Genomic DNA, 15,641 nt, shown 5'->3' on the forward strand with positions numbered 1-15,641 from the left:
ACAGCCAGGGTGAGCGCAAATGCATTCATGGCCATTGCCACTTAATATGATCCAGTTGATCCACATGTCCCTTTGATCCCTTGCTACGATGAAGGAGATTACAAAGAGTGGTGGACAACACCTGATTCGAAATTTTGGAATTAAGCTTCTTTACTCCTTTCTTACTTTCCACAAGTTCATGCATTTGCCCACTCTGATGTAGAAGGTGTCAAGAATGAAATATTTGTCTCTGCCATAATGATCACTTCTGAAGAGATCTTTTGCTCATTTACTAGATAAAACCAATATCGATTTGTGGAGAATGACCAGGAGGTCTTTTAAATAAATTAATTGTTAATGCAAGGTGTTCTTTACCTGCAAACATAAAATTATCCCAAGGGGGAAAAGGGAACTGATAGGCAGGCATCTGAAGACTGAAGTGCCACACAGGAATGAAAGGAGCACAGGAGATCCAGCAACCTGCCAGGAATAGAAGGAGCTGCTGGGAAGATATTGGCCACCTCAGCAACCATTCACACACGGTGGAATGAGCACACAACATCCACAATTATCTACCCACCTGACCTGTCAAGTAAATCGCCTGCCCCTACTTAAAACAAGAGTCTGCAAATACCATAGAGGATCCTTCAGCTATCTTCAAGCCCACAGAACAAGTGAAAGCGTCACCCTTGACCTCAAAGGACCACCACCAGAGATTACTTCCTGTTGAATGATTTTCTGTCTGTTCACCAACTTTCCACTTCATATAATTCTCCGCTCTACAGGATGTAATTTAGCTCACCACAAATGAATGCAACTCAATCAATCTCTATGCTTATCTGCTTATATTAGTAATGCCTAATTAACTTGAGCTCAGGGTAATTATTCACTTAAGTTCTGCACCATTGCACAGTTGTGTATCTTGTAATCACTTAACTGAAAAGTAATTCAACTTTCCCAGCTATGATTTATTTCATCATGGCATTTATGAGTTCTATATTCATTGTAATACCACCTGGGATCCTCATAAATGTAATACAATTCTTACCTAAATGCACATATTTATTTTGATGTTAATAACAGGTGTCCATGTTGTCTTCATTTTATATGATGTCCCACTGGACAAAATAGCAGAAATTGTCTTTGATGCTTGAGAAACAAAATACAAAGGATGCTGTAAATCAGAATAAAAAGAAAATGGTGGAACTGCACATCAGGTCATGCAGTACCTGATCTGTGGAGGAGATATTAATGTTTCAATCAATAATTTGTCTTCAGTCAGAGTATTGGGTATAGGAGGTCATGCTGCAGTTCGATACGACGTTGGTGAGACAACATTTAGAGTATCGCGATCAGTTTTGGTCACCGTTTTATAGGAAAGATGTTGTCAAGCTGGAAAGGGTGCAGAGAAGATTTACAAGGCTGTTGCCAGGACTCAAAGGCCTGAGCTATAGCAGGGCGGCCAACATTGGGTGAGAGTCGAGAGTGAGAAATTGCGAGGGAGCGTAGCGACCGAGGGGGGGAGGGTGTGGGAGGGGTTTTCCCCCCTCCCATAGTAGGCTCCAGAGGCGGCACCAATGCCCCACTCACCCGGTCCGCTCATGGCTCCGGGCCGGGGTTAAAACTCCATGAGGTGTGGACAGAGCGGTCGACGGACATAGAGCCGCCGGAGGTGAGAGTGGGAGGTGTGTGCCATGCCTCAGGGAGGAAGGGGGAGGGGGGGTTGGTGCTGGTAGTTTGATGGCCCTGCTTTAAACCAATCCCCTCTAGTGCTTGAATCACATATCCCGGGAAAAAGACTGCATTCACCTGATATTTCCCTCATGGGTTTTTACTCGCCTCTAAAACAATTTTTGCTTTATTTTGAACTTTCAGCACCCGCAGATATTTGAGCGTGAGAAATGTTGTGATCAGCGTGAGAGCATGAGAATTTTGTGAAATGCGTGAATCTCACGCTCAATGCGTGAGAGTTGGCAGTCCTGCTAATAATGCAAACATTTCATGCAAGTTCCAATTGTTTGGACAAAAATCACTTATTACTGCTTTATTACAGTTAAGTTACTTTAAGACCATTTCAGAAATGATGGCACTCAACAAACAATCAACTAACAAATTAAAGCAAACTAAAAAGAAATAACATGTTCCTTTTCCTGACTTCCATAAGTACCTTAACGCTGTTAATAGGCAAAGGGATGTTAATCTCAAGAATCAAAATGGGGAAACTGTGGACAATTTTGCTTAAATGGTTATTCTAAGCCCATTCAGATCTTCATAGAGTCAGAGTTATACAACATGTACATGGCTGGCCCAATTTGTCCATAATGATCAAGTTGGCATTCTGCGTGCCCAGGGACTGGCTGCCGTTCCCAGATCAGCTCACGTCCCTGGGACAGGCTGCAGTTCTCAGGTCAGCTCGCCTGCCCCGACCCTGCGAAAACAAATTGAAAAAAATGTGGTTCTTGGGGTTACGGGCCGGATTCAGCCCGTGTGCCCTAGGTTGCCGAACCCTGTCCTAGATGTTTGGCCTCATTGTGGTCCTCCCCATGTTTTACAACCAATTCACCTGGTTAGTTTTATTTCCGGCTGCTTCATGTTGTCAGCGGCTGCACATCCAACCAAGAAAGATGAGAAGAGAAGAGATGCGACGTCACTCACAGCCGGCAACTGACGTGCTTCCCCAGACTGCACAGATCGTTGTGATATGATGCAAAAAGACAAACTGTGCAGGGTCTAAAGACAGCGTGAGAATTCTGTCATCAGCGTGAGAATTGGCTGAAATGCGTGACTCTCACGCTCAAAGCGTGAGAGTTGGCAGCCCTGTCTAAGGCCAGGATGTGACAACAGATGCACAGAGAGACACATACACAAAGGAAGACAGACACACACACGCGCACACACACACACACACACACACACACACACACAAAAACACACACACACACACACACACACACACCACACCACACACACCGGGGAGACAAACAGACCCTCCACTCTCACACCTCCCCCACCCACTCTTTCCACACTCCTAGGGAAAAAGACTCACACACACTCTTTCCTCCCCCCCCTCCTTTGCTCCCCCTCCCCTCTCCTCCTCTCTCTCCCCTCCCCTTCCTCCCCCCTCCCTCTTTCCTCCCCCCCCCCGCTTTCCTCCCCTTCCTCTTTATCCTCACGCTTCCTCTTTCTCCCCTTTTTCCTTCCCTTCCTTCGATCCCTTACTACATTCCCTCCCCCTGTCTCTCTTTGCCTCCATCCCGCCCTTTGCCTCCATCCCTCCCTTTTTTTCTTTCTCTCTCTCTTTCTCCCCTCCCACTCTTTCCCCGGCCACCCAATAGGGAGTCTGGCGGGCACGGTGAAGCGTGGATTGGCGGCGCTGGCGCTGCCGCGTGAGTTGAAAGGCAGGAGGGAGGGAGGGAGCGAGGTTGCCGCGGCTGCCGGAAGCGCAGCGCTCGCAGACGGTGCATAAAAGCGCTGACACCCGCTGCCTGGGACCGACGCGCTTCCCCAATCCGTGCAGATAGCTGTCATGTGCCGCAAAGAGACAAGAATTCTGTCTTCAGCGTGAGGGCGTGAGAATTGGCTGAAATGCGTGAGTGTCACGCTCAAAGCGTGAGAGTTGGCAGCCCTGGCTGTAGGGAGAGGTTGAGCAGGCTAGGACTTTATTTATTGCAGCAGGGCAGGATGAGTAGGGGAATCAGGAACCTAACAATATAGGTTTAAGATGAGGGTTGGGGGGGAGGAAGATTTAATAGGAACTTGAGGGGTAACCTTTTTATACAAAGGCTGGTGAGTGTATGGAAAGAGCTGCTGGAGGAAGTACTATTACATTATTTAAGGAGCATTTAGACAGGTACATGAAAAGGATGGGTTTAGAGGGATATGGGCCAAACGCAGGCAGGTGCAACTAGTGTAGATGGGACATTGTGGTTGGCATGGGCAAGTTGGGCCAAAGGGCCTGTTTCCATGCTGTATGACCCTATGACTTCAGAGCTAGGGAAGATGAGAGTTTAAACCGGTCCAGCAATGCATAGAGGGGAGAGGAGATCACAAGGGTAGGACTGTGAGACTATAAATGGCAGATGCTAAAAGACACAAGTGCATGGTGAAATAGGTGGTCAAGAAATGGTGATAAGGTGCCACATTGGAGATTAGTGGACACAATTAGAGCTCATGGTATTGGGGGTAAGGTACTGACATGGATAGAAAATTGGTTGGCAGACAGGAAACAAAGAGTAGGGATTAACAGGTCCCTTTCAGAATGGCAGGCAATGACTAGTGAGGTACCGCAAGGCTCGGTGCTGGGAACGCAGCTATTTACAATATACATTAACGATGAAGGGATTAAAAGTAAAAGCAAATTTGCAGATGACACAAAGCTAGGTGGCAGTGTGTACTGTGAGGAGGATGCTATGAGGATGCAGGGTGACTTGGATAGGTTGGGTGAGTGGGCAGATGTATGGCAGATGCAGTTTAATGTGGATAAATGTGAGGTTATCCACTTTGATGGCAAAAACAGGAAGGCAGATTATTATCTGAATGGTGTCAAGTTGGGAAAATGAGAAGTACAACGAGATCAACAAGTGGCCTAACAGAAAGTATCGGTGCGGCCTTTCCCGGAGACGCGCCTGGGGCTTCAGCCGCAGGCGCAGCACGGACTCTCGGAGTGATCAAGGCATAACGTAAAAAAAAAATACATCAGATGAAAGTTAAAGGCTCGCCGGAGGGGAGCGCTCCGTTTCGCTGGCCTGCGGCAGCCTGAAGCCGTGGTCTGCAGAGTTCCAGCTGGCGCAGCCTGGGATCCTTCGTTGGGGACCCGGGAGAAGAAGAAGCTCCCACTGCCGGCCCGCGGGGGCGGCCGCAACTTACCATCAGGAGCAGGGTCCCTAGCCGGGGACTCCCTGGATGGGAGCTTTGACCGCCGGCCCTGCGGTCTGCGGTGCTTCAGGCTACAGCGCGGTGGGAACTTTAAATCTTCACCCGCCGGCCTGCGACCTACACCAACCTGAAGCCGTGGTCTCCGGTGGGGGAGGCACCGTTTCAGGACTTACCTTGACTTCCACTCATATGAATGCCCGCAGTGATGGCTGCGGAGGGTTGAGGTCACGACCAGGGGGGAAAATGGAGGAGGACTGGCCAAATTTTGTGACTTCCACCACAGTGATGAATGCTGTGGCGGATGTTTGTGTTAATTTTTTATTGTGTTTTCGTGGGTTCTTTTTCATTGTACCACTGCAGGCAAAATTCATTTCCCTTGCACTTTATGTGCAAGTGACGAATAAAACTGATTGTATCTGGAGGTTCTTGTTCATCAGTCACTGAAAGTAAGCATGCAGGTACAGCAGGCAGTGAAGAAAGCTAATGGCATGTTGGCCTTCATAACAAGAGGAGTTGAGTATAGGAACATAGAGGTCCTTCTGCAGTAGTACAGGGCCCAAGTGAGACCACACCTGGAGTATTGTGTGCAGTTTTTGAGGCAGGACATTCTTGATATTGAGGGAGTGCAGCGTAGGTTCACGAGGTTAATTCCTTGGATTGCGGGACTGTCACATGTTGATAGAATGGAGCGACTGGCTTGTATACTCTGGAATTTAGGATGAGAGGGATTCTTATTGAAACATGTAAGATTATTAAGGCATTGGGCACGCTAGAGGCAGGAAACGTGTTCCCAATTGTGGGGGAGTCCAGAACCAGGGGTCACAGTTTAAGAATAAGGGGTAGGCCATTTGGAACAGAGATGAGGAAAGATGGGTGAAATGGGTGAGATGGATAGAGCTCAAGCTCAAGATAGCAGAGTCAAGGGATATGGGGAGAAGGTAGAAACAGGGTACTGATTGTGGATGATGAGCCATGATCACAATGAAAAGTGGTGTTGGTTCGAAGGGCCGAATCGCCTACTCCTGCACCTATTGTCTATTGTAAAAGCAGATGGTATTGCAAAGATGCATTTGAAAGAAGCAGACTGAAATCTGAAAAGGATAATGGTGTGGATGCTAGAAATCTGAAACGAAACCAAAATACTGAAAATCTCATTAACTGGAATTGTTGAACTCCTTGTTGAGTCTGGAAGTATGTCATGTGCCATGCTGAAGTCGCTATTCCTTGGCTCTATCCGGCATTCTGGAAGGGAGGAGAGGCAGGGAATCCAACATGCATGAAATGTAACAGATGGTCAGAACTCCTGCCATCTATGGTGGAGAGACATCTTCAGATGTGGGGAATAGACATTGTTCTGATGTGAAGGCAATTGCAACGGACAGATAATTTGGGTGGAGTGCTTAAAAGGTACAAGTGTCGTCAAGGCATTCTGTTGGATCTTTCTTGTCACATACTTAACTGAATCTTCAACCATATGCATGCAAATATTTTATTAATCGTGTAAAGGTCTGTGAACGTGTAAAAACTGAGATGTTTTAAAAATAATAGATAACCAATACATTCCCTGAAATTATCTTTATTTTCCATTGCAATCCTTTTACAGTAAAATCCAAGTTTACAGTGACTGCTGTTAATCATCACTGCTGTTCATCTGTGGTTGATGCATTTAACTTCCACATCTGTATGAAATAAAACATGGGCACTTTTTATTTCATTTTTCATTTCTTCACATCTTATTAACATGGGAAGTCTGCCAATCACAGAAAAAGCTTCTCTTGCTTTGTAGCAAGGGCTAGGAGAGTGCTTGTTGTGAGCAAGGGGATTCTTGCAGTGACAGTTATGGGGTACTTAGACAGGCACTTAAATAAGCAAGGGAAAGATGGATGCGGCCCAAATACCAGCAAATGATTAGTGTACGTGGCCAAAAATGTTGGCATGTGCATAGGGGGGTGAGGGAGCTCTCTCTGTAGTGCAACTGTAACTATGGGGGAAAAAAAGAGAAAATATCCTCAAGAGACACAAAATGCTAGAGTAACAGCGGGTCAGGCAGCATCCCTGGAGAGAATGGATAGGTGACATTTTTTAGAAAAATGGACAAACAACGCATTTTGGGAGTAGAAATACAGAGCTTATGAACTAGATAGCTGCAAAAATACACAAAAGAAAATTGCATCAGCAATCTGCTGCTAAATCATACCATCTGTTTCTTTGCCGTTTATTGCACTGCTGTGCATATCTTGCTTGTTCCTAAATACTGTTCATAATCACATGTGATGCTTCACAATAATTTTGATATCTGGTATATTTTCTTTATAAGTGTTATCAGCTTATGCAATATTCAGCCAATTGCAAAATGCTGTACACCGTTGTTCTGACGACGAAGGATGCTCTGGACGTCTGTGATGGAGCGTGGGGTCCAGGGCTCAGAGTGCGCACATCGGACAGTACCTGCCACGGCATGGAGAGGACATCAACAGCTTCACCAGGCCAGATGATCGACCCAGCAACACCGACCCAGCAACACCGACCCAGTGCCGCCGCCGAACTTGGAACATGAAGGGCACAAGTTGGTGCTGGAAATGTGGCGACTCTTTGAGTACTGCCTTGGTGAAGCCTTATCATTCTTACACAACAATTGTTGCACTCTTGTACTTGTTTTATGATTGTAGTTATGTGTAGCATGATTTTACTGAATTGTATGCAAAACAAAGAATTTAACTGTATCCAGGTACATGTGATAATAAAATACAATTGAACCATTGACTCATACATTTTGCTTCAGTATTATTTCAAAGTATAATTAGCGTTAAGTCGCAGCAGTCTGTCATGCAGTTTAGCCTGTTGAAAAACTGAGCTGTTTCTGGCTGCATGGTAATAAAAGTATTGAAAGAATCGGGTTTATTTTGAAATGTGATACTGGAGGGATATCGTGCTGATGTTCCAAAGAGATTAGAATTTATCCATTGTGTCTACATGGTTTGTAGTGATTGTTCTAATATTATCTGTTCGTTTGATGAATATGTGTGTTGATTTACAATCTGTGCCTTGATCTGATCAAATTAGTATCTCTCTTTAGAAGATGGCTGAAGTACATATGTGTAGGAAGGAACTGCAGATGCTGGTTTAAGCTAGTTATATCTTCCCATCTCCACCCCTTTCCACTTTCCAGAGACTGTTCCCCTGTAACTCCCTGGTTAACTCATCCCTTCCCATCCCAAATTATCCTCTCCCCAGGTATCTTCCCATGCAACCACAGGAGATGCCTGTAGTATAGGATGCCTCTACCTCCTCCCTCGACTCTGTCCAAGGACCACAAAAGTCCTTTCAGGTTAGGCAGAGGTTCACTTGCACCTCCTCCAATCTCATCTACTGTATCCGTTGTTCAAAATATGAACTCTTATACATCAGCGAGATCAAACGTAGACTGGGCGATTGTTTCGCTGAACCCCTTCGCTCAGTCCACCTCGCTGATCTCCCGGTTGCTAAACACTTTAATTTTCCTTCCCATTCCCACACTGACCTTTTTGTCCCAGGTCTCCTCCATTGTCAGTGAGGTTGAACACAAATTAGAGGAACAGCATTTCATATTTCGCTTGGGCAGCTTACAGGATTTTCTCTCTCTCCATCCCTCCTGCACCAGCTTCATGTTTTCACCCATCAAACGGCTAACAATGGCCTGTTTCCTTTATCGTCATTACTTGTTTGCGTATCTTTCATTCATTGTTCTTTATCTCTCTACATTATCGTCTATATTTCTCGGTTCCCTTTCCCCTGACTAGTCTGAAGAAGGGTCTCGACCCGAAACATCACCCATTCCTTCTCTCCAGAGATGCTGCCTGGCCCGCTGAGTTACTCCAGCTTTTTGTGTCCATCTCTTATGTCAGATTGCAATAGAAAATATTTTGTGACTGAAAATATTACTATATCTTCATTTATTTTTAATAGCAAAGGATGTTGTTACTGAAATTTTTCTAATAAATGTAATATTTTCAGTAACAAAATTCTTGCTATTAAAAGTATATCTGGCTTTTAAGACAAATCTGGCTTCATGAACAGAAGAGAAAAAAGGATTCATTTGCAGCGAAAAAAAAAGTTGAAACTGAATAAGTTGAACTGGAAAAAGGTAATAAAAGGAGCAGAGGAACGTGTTGAAGATAAAAGAAGAAATTAGAACAGCATTGTTGAAAATAGGTGCCAGGTTGATATCAATTTGGAATGATATGTGGGTGGGAAGGTTAATGGGGAATGTGACCGTAATTGATGACAAGATTAAAGAGATTAAAGAGAATGAAGATATAGTTTAACATTACCAAGGCTGAGGAGTTATTCTAAGACGGCAAAGGGTGAGCAGATAATTGGAAAGGAAGTACTTGGAGAATGTCAAGAACAGACATTGTGCACAAAACGCATTACAAGAAATCTTCACACCTTCTCCAATTGTACCCCTGACCCAGATGGACAAGGAAAGAAGACCTGGAGAATGCATCGAGTTCTCCAAACTACCCCAGCACTTGTTTTACTAAGATTCTAGCAGTTTCTTGTGCCTCCAGTATGCAAACACTTTCAAAACATGGGGAGAAGGAAGGAGAAGGGGTTTAGTAAGAAGATGGGCCGAATAGTCTAATTCTGCTTCTATCACTTATTACCTTATGGCACAGAGGTAGACTTGCTGCCTTACAGCACCAGAGACCCTGGTTCGATCCTGACTACAGGTGCTGTTTGTATAGAGTTGTACTTTCTCCCTGTCACTGCGGCGTTTCCTCCCACACTTCAAAGACATACAGATTTATAGTTTAATTGGCTTCTGTAAATTGTAAAGTGTCTCTGGTGTGCAGCATAGTGCTAGTGTACATGGTGATCATTGGTCGACGGGGAATCAGTGGGCTGGAGGGCCTGTTTCCACATTGTATCTCAAGTCTAAAGTCAAAATTCTTACTTGCATTGGATGGAAATTCAATTTCTATCCATTTTTAATCTCTCCTCTGTTTTATCTTCACAACGACCAAACAACATCTGTTTCACTGAGGACTGGAAAGATTAATTTACATGAAGTGATCCGAACCCGAACCCGATTGCATTGCAATCCGCAAGTCTGGATGGTTCGTCCCATTTCTGTTGCACAGTTTCTAAGAAAATGTGTGTTGACTAAAGTTATATAGTAAGGTCAGAGAAGTCAGCATGTAATCAAATTCAGAATCTTGAGTTGATGTAATTCACTGTTGTTTAATTTTTCTTCTAACCTTTAAAAATTGGGGGATCCTGAAGGTTGACTTGAAAGTGCCGATCTCTGTTTATCCTGTAAACTGAGTGTTTGGTTTTGTCAGTGAAGAGGGAGGTTAAAGCTAACTACGTAGCTTGAAAATCACAAATAGGCCAAAATGGGGAGTGGACTGATGATTTTCACATATTGGCAACTCCCTTATTCATTTTCTCCTTTGCGAGCCTTTAACTTTCATCTGATGTATTTTGTTACGCTATGCCTTGATCATGTGCTATGTTAATTGAATTTCAAAATGTAGGCATAATTGTGTTGAGTTTACAGGTGTACATCACTGTTGCTTTTTAATTGATATCTTTTGCTGTATGATTTTAATCTTCTGGAAAATCTTTCCATTTTAAATAAAGATCATTAATCTTGTGCTTTTTGGCATTGATATGTATGCACATCTGTTGCATTAGCTGATATTGCTATTTATTTTTATTGACACCGTTTGAAAATAATGGCTGAAATTTCTTTGCTGTAATAAATAGTCTCATTTGTGGACGCTGTTGGCGTACAAATTTACCTTTGATCGTTGCTAGCGTAAGATGCAGGTTGTCTGGTGTATTCCCCGCCTTTTTGAGTGAGCAAATGCTTAAGCAATTCAGATGATTCTGCCTGATTATTTCCTCATTCCATTTTACTGTTGGCTCCTGTGGGGACAGGAGAGATTGAGAAAGCGCTATGAACGCAGCAGACTGCAGCCTGCCTCTTTATACAATCTTTTGCATGACTAAATACACTTCTGATTTTAGTAATCGGAATTATCTACCACAGAAATCAAGTGTAAGTATAGATTTTTTTTGTGTACTAAAATAATGAATGATTATGTCTAATACAAAACTTCATAATCAGCTGTAGACTATTATTAGAATTATTGCATTAGAGGTTTGCTGCAAATATCATGGGTTATATTGAAACGGTTCTAAATTGCATATGTTAAACACATGATTTTTTTTCTTTTCACCTGAAGTTGAGACCCCAGTGTAATTGTTGATTTATTTTTCCAGTTTTTATTTTTTTTTAAATCCTGACAAATTATATCATGTCATTTTTGTTTCAATGAGGTCTGTCAATCAATTACGGTTAATGTGTGGGATAAACAGAAGACAAGTTCAATTTTTGCTATCTTTAATTAAAAGTTAACAAACAACATTAAAGAAAACTCTGCCATGGATTTTCTGGTTTGCGAGGAGCTGACTGCATTCACTGCTGATCGATGTGCTTGTACGTAATTATCCCCAGGCCAAATCTTTCTTTCTCTCACCACAACCCACCCCCTACACCTCCCTCTCCCATGTACCCCTCCTCCCACACACCCCTCCTCCCCTGAAACTCCCTCACTGCCATCCATGGTCTCAGCAGCAAGTCCCAGTTGATGTTCCTCAATCGTGAAGGGGTAGCAGGAGGCAAGGCAGTGCTGCGATAAATCATACTTGAAAATGCATTGCCATCCAGATAGGCATAGCCAATTATAAAGCCTTTGGGAAAAAACAGAATGTTTCTGAATGATTGCAAAACAGTCAAAATATATTTTGAAAAAATAAGGGGAAAAGCACAAACAACTAAAAGAGGGCACTTAATTTAACCCCAAAAATATAGATAATTGGTATTTTATTTTGTGGTATGATTCTAAACTGCAGTTTAAAACTACTTTTTAATTACATGATTGGTTTAAAAAAAAAACACTATTCATTAAATGACTTGGCTATTAACATTAGGCTATAACTGAGCAATGAACCAACTCAGATTAACCCAGGAAAAGCTAAGAAACAGCCTTAGTAAAAAAATCTCTTTCAATAACCAACTCATGGCTCAGATTACAGGTAGAAAACTACAAATCTTTTGTGAATATAAACGAGATTAATGCCAACTGGCATAACTGTGTAAAATAAATTCTAACATTTATCAGCAATTGCAAGTAAATCAACCGAGTTATGAAATTTAAAAGCACTGATAATGTCCATCTCAAAATCTGATTTGTTATGGTTTTGAAAGTTTAAAAACCTGTTAAACACCATGGTGGCCAGCGCACATTTTGAATAACATTCAGTTGTGAATCTTTTTTGTGTCGCAATGTTTTCTTGTCTTGAGGAGGTAGGAAGATGCATGATATTGTTAACCTAGCGATAGCCAGATGGTTAAATGAGTCATCTTGAGCACAAACTAATTATAGCAAGTTTGGACCAATGTTTTTGGAATCAAAACAGTTAAGTTGTTATACGAACTCGCAGCACAAAACAAACACATGAAACCAGAGTCCTTTTTACCTCTAAAAGTCCTCTAGATAACTTGTACCATATCACTGACTGTCTAGCAGAGTGATTTAGGAGTGCAGGTACATACTGTAGTTCCCTAAAAGTGTAATCACGCTAGATAGGGTGGTAAAAAAAGCTTTTGTTACTTTGTCCTTCATAAGTCACGGTATTGATCATAGAAGTTGGGATGTTACGCTACAGTTGTGTAAGACGTTGGTGAGGTCACATTTGGAGTACTATGTTTACCCGGTTGGTCAACCTGTTCTAGAAAAAAATGTTATTATTAAACTGGAAAGAGTGCAGAGTAGATTTACGAAGATGTTGCACGAACACGGCGGCCTACACTATAGGGAGAGTTTGGGAAGGCTAGGACTTTATTCCTTGGAGTACAGTTGGCAAAGGGGTGATTTTATAGAGGTGTATAAAATAATGAGGGGAATAGATCGGGTGAATGCATACTTTTACCCAGGGTAGGTGAATCAAGAACCAGAGATTATGGGTTTAAGCTGAGAGGGACAAGATTTAACAAGAACCTCGGAGCTACTTTTTCCACACAGAGGGTGGTTGGTATATGGAAGAGTTGCCAGAGGCAATTGAGGCAGGTACTGTTTAAGGTGCATTTAAAAGACACTTGGATATATACATGGATAGGATAGGTTCAGAGGGATATGGTTCAAATGCGGGCAAATGGAACTAGTTCAGATGGGGCATCTTAGTCGGTGTGGGCGAGTTGGGCCATTGGGCCTTTTTCGGTGTTCTATGACTAGCTACATAACTGCAAATTTCCTGAAAAGATACTGTATTTAGAAAAAAAATTAAAAGCCAATCTCCCCAATTCTTAGCCAAACTAAAGTTGCGAATTCTTAAGAATTGAGATTGGTATTTTCCGACAATACTGTCCTTTGTAAAATGCATTATCTGAAAACAAATGCACAGGGTTCTTTTTATTAAAATACAATTTGATTGACGGGAAACATTTGCCGTAGAACATTACCTGCGGCTAAGCCATGAGAAGCCTGTATCAGCCGGTTTGGCATGTCAATACTCACGACCTGACAAAGCTTGTGAATGCTCTAAATTAACCCTAATAGGCACAAACTGCTGGAGTAACTTAGCATATCTGGAGAAAATGGACAGGCGACGTTTTGGGTCAGGATACAAAAGGTTCCCGGCTCGAAACATCACCTATTGATTTTCTCAAGACATGCTGTTTGAACCGCTAAGTTACTTCAGCATTTAGTGTCTATCTTTGGTATAAACAAACATCTGCAGGTCCTTTTTATTATATTTCAGTTTTAAGCCTTGTGTGTTCTCCAGCCAGGAGAAGAATTACAAGTAAGTGTGCACAAAATCTGCAGGATTTCATTCTTATCAGAAAATTCAAGAACGTGCACAAAATACATTTGTACTTTACACAAACTCCACCGTAATTAGTTTCTAGGTGTGGTGAAATAGCAACGGTGATGGGTGAGAGAATTTTCAAGGTCATGTCGAGGGAATCCTGAATTTGAGACGAGGATGTTTAATAGTTACATGGGTGTGATTAGATTGTATCAGGTCTATAAAAAATATTTTTGAATGCATGGGTGAGAAGATGTGGTAAATATTGTAAAAGCCATTGTTGAACCCACAATATTATTGAAGCAAGAGCATGTCAGTCATGTGACAAGTATCGCTAATTCAAATCAAACGTGCCATTCGGCCCATTGTGTCCATGCCTACCAAATTGGCTTCCATCTCAATTCTGCTTTCCAGCTCAAACAAGGTTACAGCTGTTGATGATCATCTATATTAGTTTAAAAGTGGAGTCAACAGTGTTTTATTGTCTATGCCCAGAAACAGAACTGTGAAATTCTTATTTGCAGCAGCACAACAGAATATGTAAACACCATAATAAACAAAAAAGTTCAGTATATTAAAAAAAAACAACACAATAATAGTGCAAAGGGAAACACAATGCCCAGAAGTTTATATATTTCAGAGTTTAGTTTGAGGTTATAGTATTTAATAGCATGATGGTTGTTGGGGAGAAGCTGTTCCTGAACTTGGGCGTTACAGTTTTCAGGCTTCTAAATCTTCTTCCTGATGGTGAGAGTTTGTCTCCACCTCACCGAGGCTTTGAGTACCAGCTCCCCATTGTATTTGTGAAAATATTTATTTTACTCATCTACCCTCTGAAACCTATATCAGTTACTTTAAATCTGTGTTTCATCACTACCGTTCCATCTGCTCAGGGGAAAGCATTTCTTGCTCACCACTTGATAATGACATTTAATAATTTGATTCACCTTGGTCTCCTTTGTTCTCAACAATACAATTGCAAACTAAAATGACACAAAATGCTGGAGTAACTCAGCGGGTCAGGCAGCGTCTCTGGAGAACATGGATAGGTGACTTTTTGGGTCTGGGACCCTTCTTCAGGTCAGGTCCATGTTCTCCAGAGATGCCTCCTGACCCATTGGGTTACTCCAGCACTTTGTGTCCTTTGTCGACGTGCACAAGTATGGTCGAAGGACTTGTTTCCGAGCTTTATGATGACTACAGCGAATGGTATGTTAGCATTTATAGCAAAAGGATTTGAGTATAGGAGCAGGGAGATTCTACTGCAGTTGTACAGGGTCTTGGTGAGACCACACCTGGAGTATTCCGTACAATTTTGGTCTCCAAATCTGAGGAAGGACATTATTGCCATAGAGGGAGTGCAGAGAAGGTTCACCAGACTGATTCCTGGGATGTCAGGACTTTCATATGAGGAAAGACTGGATAGACTCGGCTTGCACTCGCTAGAATTTAGGAGATTGAGGGGGGATCTTAAAGAAACTTACAAAATTCTTAAGGGGTTGGACGGGCTAGAATCCGGGACCGAGATGAGAAAAAACATTTTTCACACAGAGAGTGGTGAATCTCTGGAACTCTCTGCCACAGAAGGTAGTTGAGGCCAGTTCATTGGCTATGTGGCTAAATGGGTCAGGGAGTATGGAGAGAAGGCAGGTACGGGATACCGAGTTGGAGATCAGCTATGATCATATTGAATGGCGGTGCAGGCTCGAAGGACCGAACGGCTTGCTCCTGCACCTATGTTCTATGTTTCTATACAAGTTTCCAAAATCATTTCTTCTGTTTTGTAGCTAGATGAATCTATATTTCCAGCCACATCTGAATTTATGTAGAAATGAACTGCAGATGCTGGTTTACACTGACGAAAGCCATAAAATGCTGGTTTAACTCAGCGTGTTGGGCAGCATCTCTGGAGAAACAGTATATGGTGT

The 15,641-nt window shown here is 42.6% G+C and overlaps 1 protein-coding gene across 7 annotated transcripts in view; it reads left to right on the forward strand.

Moving 5' to 3' along the window:
- osbpl8 (oxysterol binding protein-like 8) overlaps window positions 1-15,641 on the forward strand; it is a 166,218-nt gene that overhangs the window by 21,969 nt on the left and 128,608 nt on the right. The window contains exon 1 of one of the 7 annotated variants that reach the window (XM_055650570.1): window positions 10,712-10,900. The exons of 5 other annotated variants lie outside the window; for them this stretch is intronic. The gene's annotated coding sequence lies outside the window, so the exon portion shown is untranslated. Of the gene's footprint in view, window positions 1-10,711; window positions 10,901-15,641 lie in introns of those variants that run through there. One more of the 7 variants, XM_055650571.1, reaches the window with a different exon arrangement.

This window comes from Leucoraja erinacea, chromosome 19 (genome assembly GCF_028641065.1).
Source record: "Leucoraja erinacea ecotype New England chromosome 19, Leri_hhj_1, whole genome shotgun sequence".
Taxonomy (NCBI): domain Eukaryota; kingdom Metazoa; phylum Chordata; class Chondrichthyes; order Rajiformes; family Rajidae; genus Leucoraja; species Leucoraja erinaceus.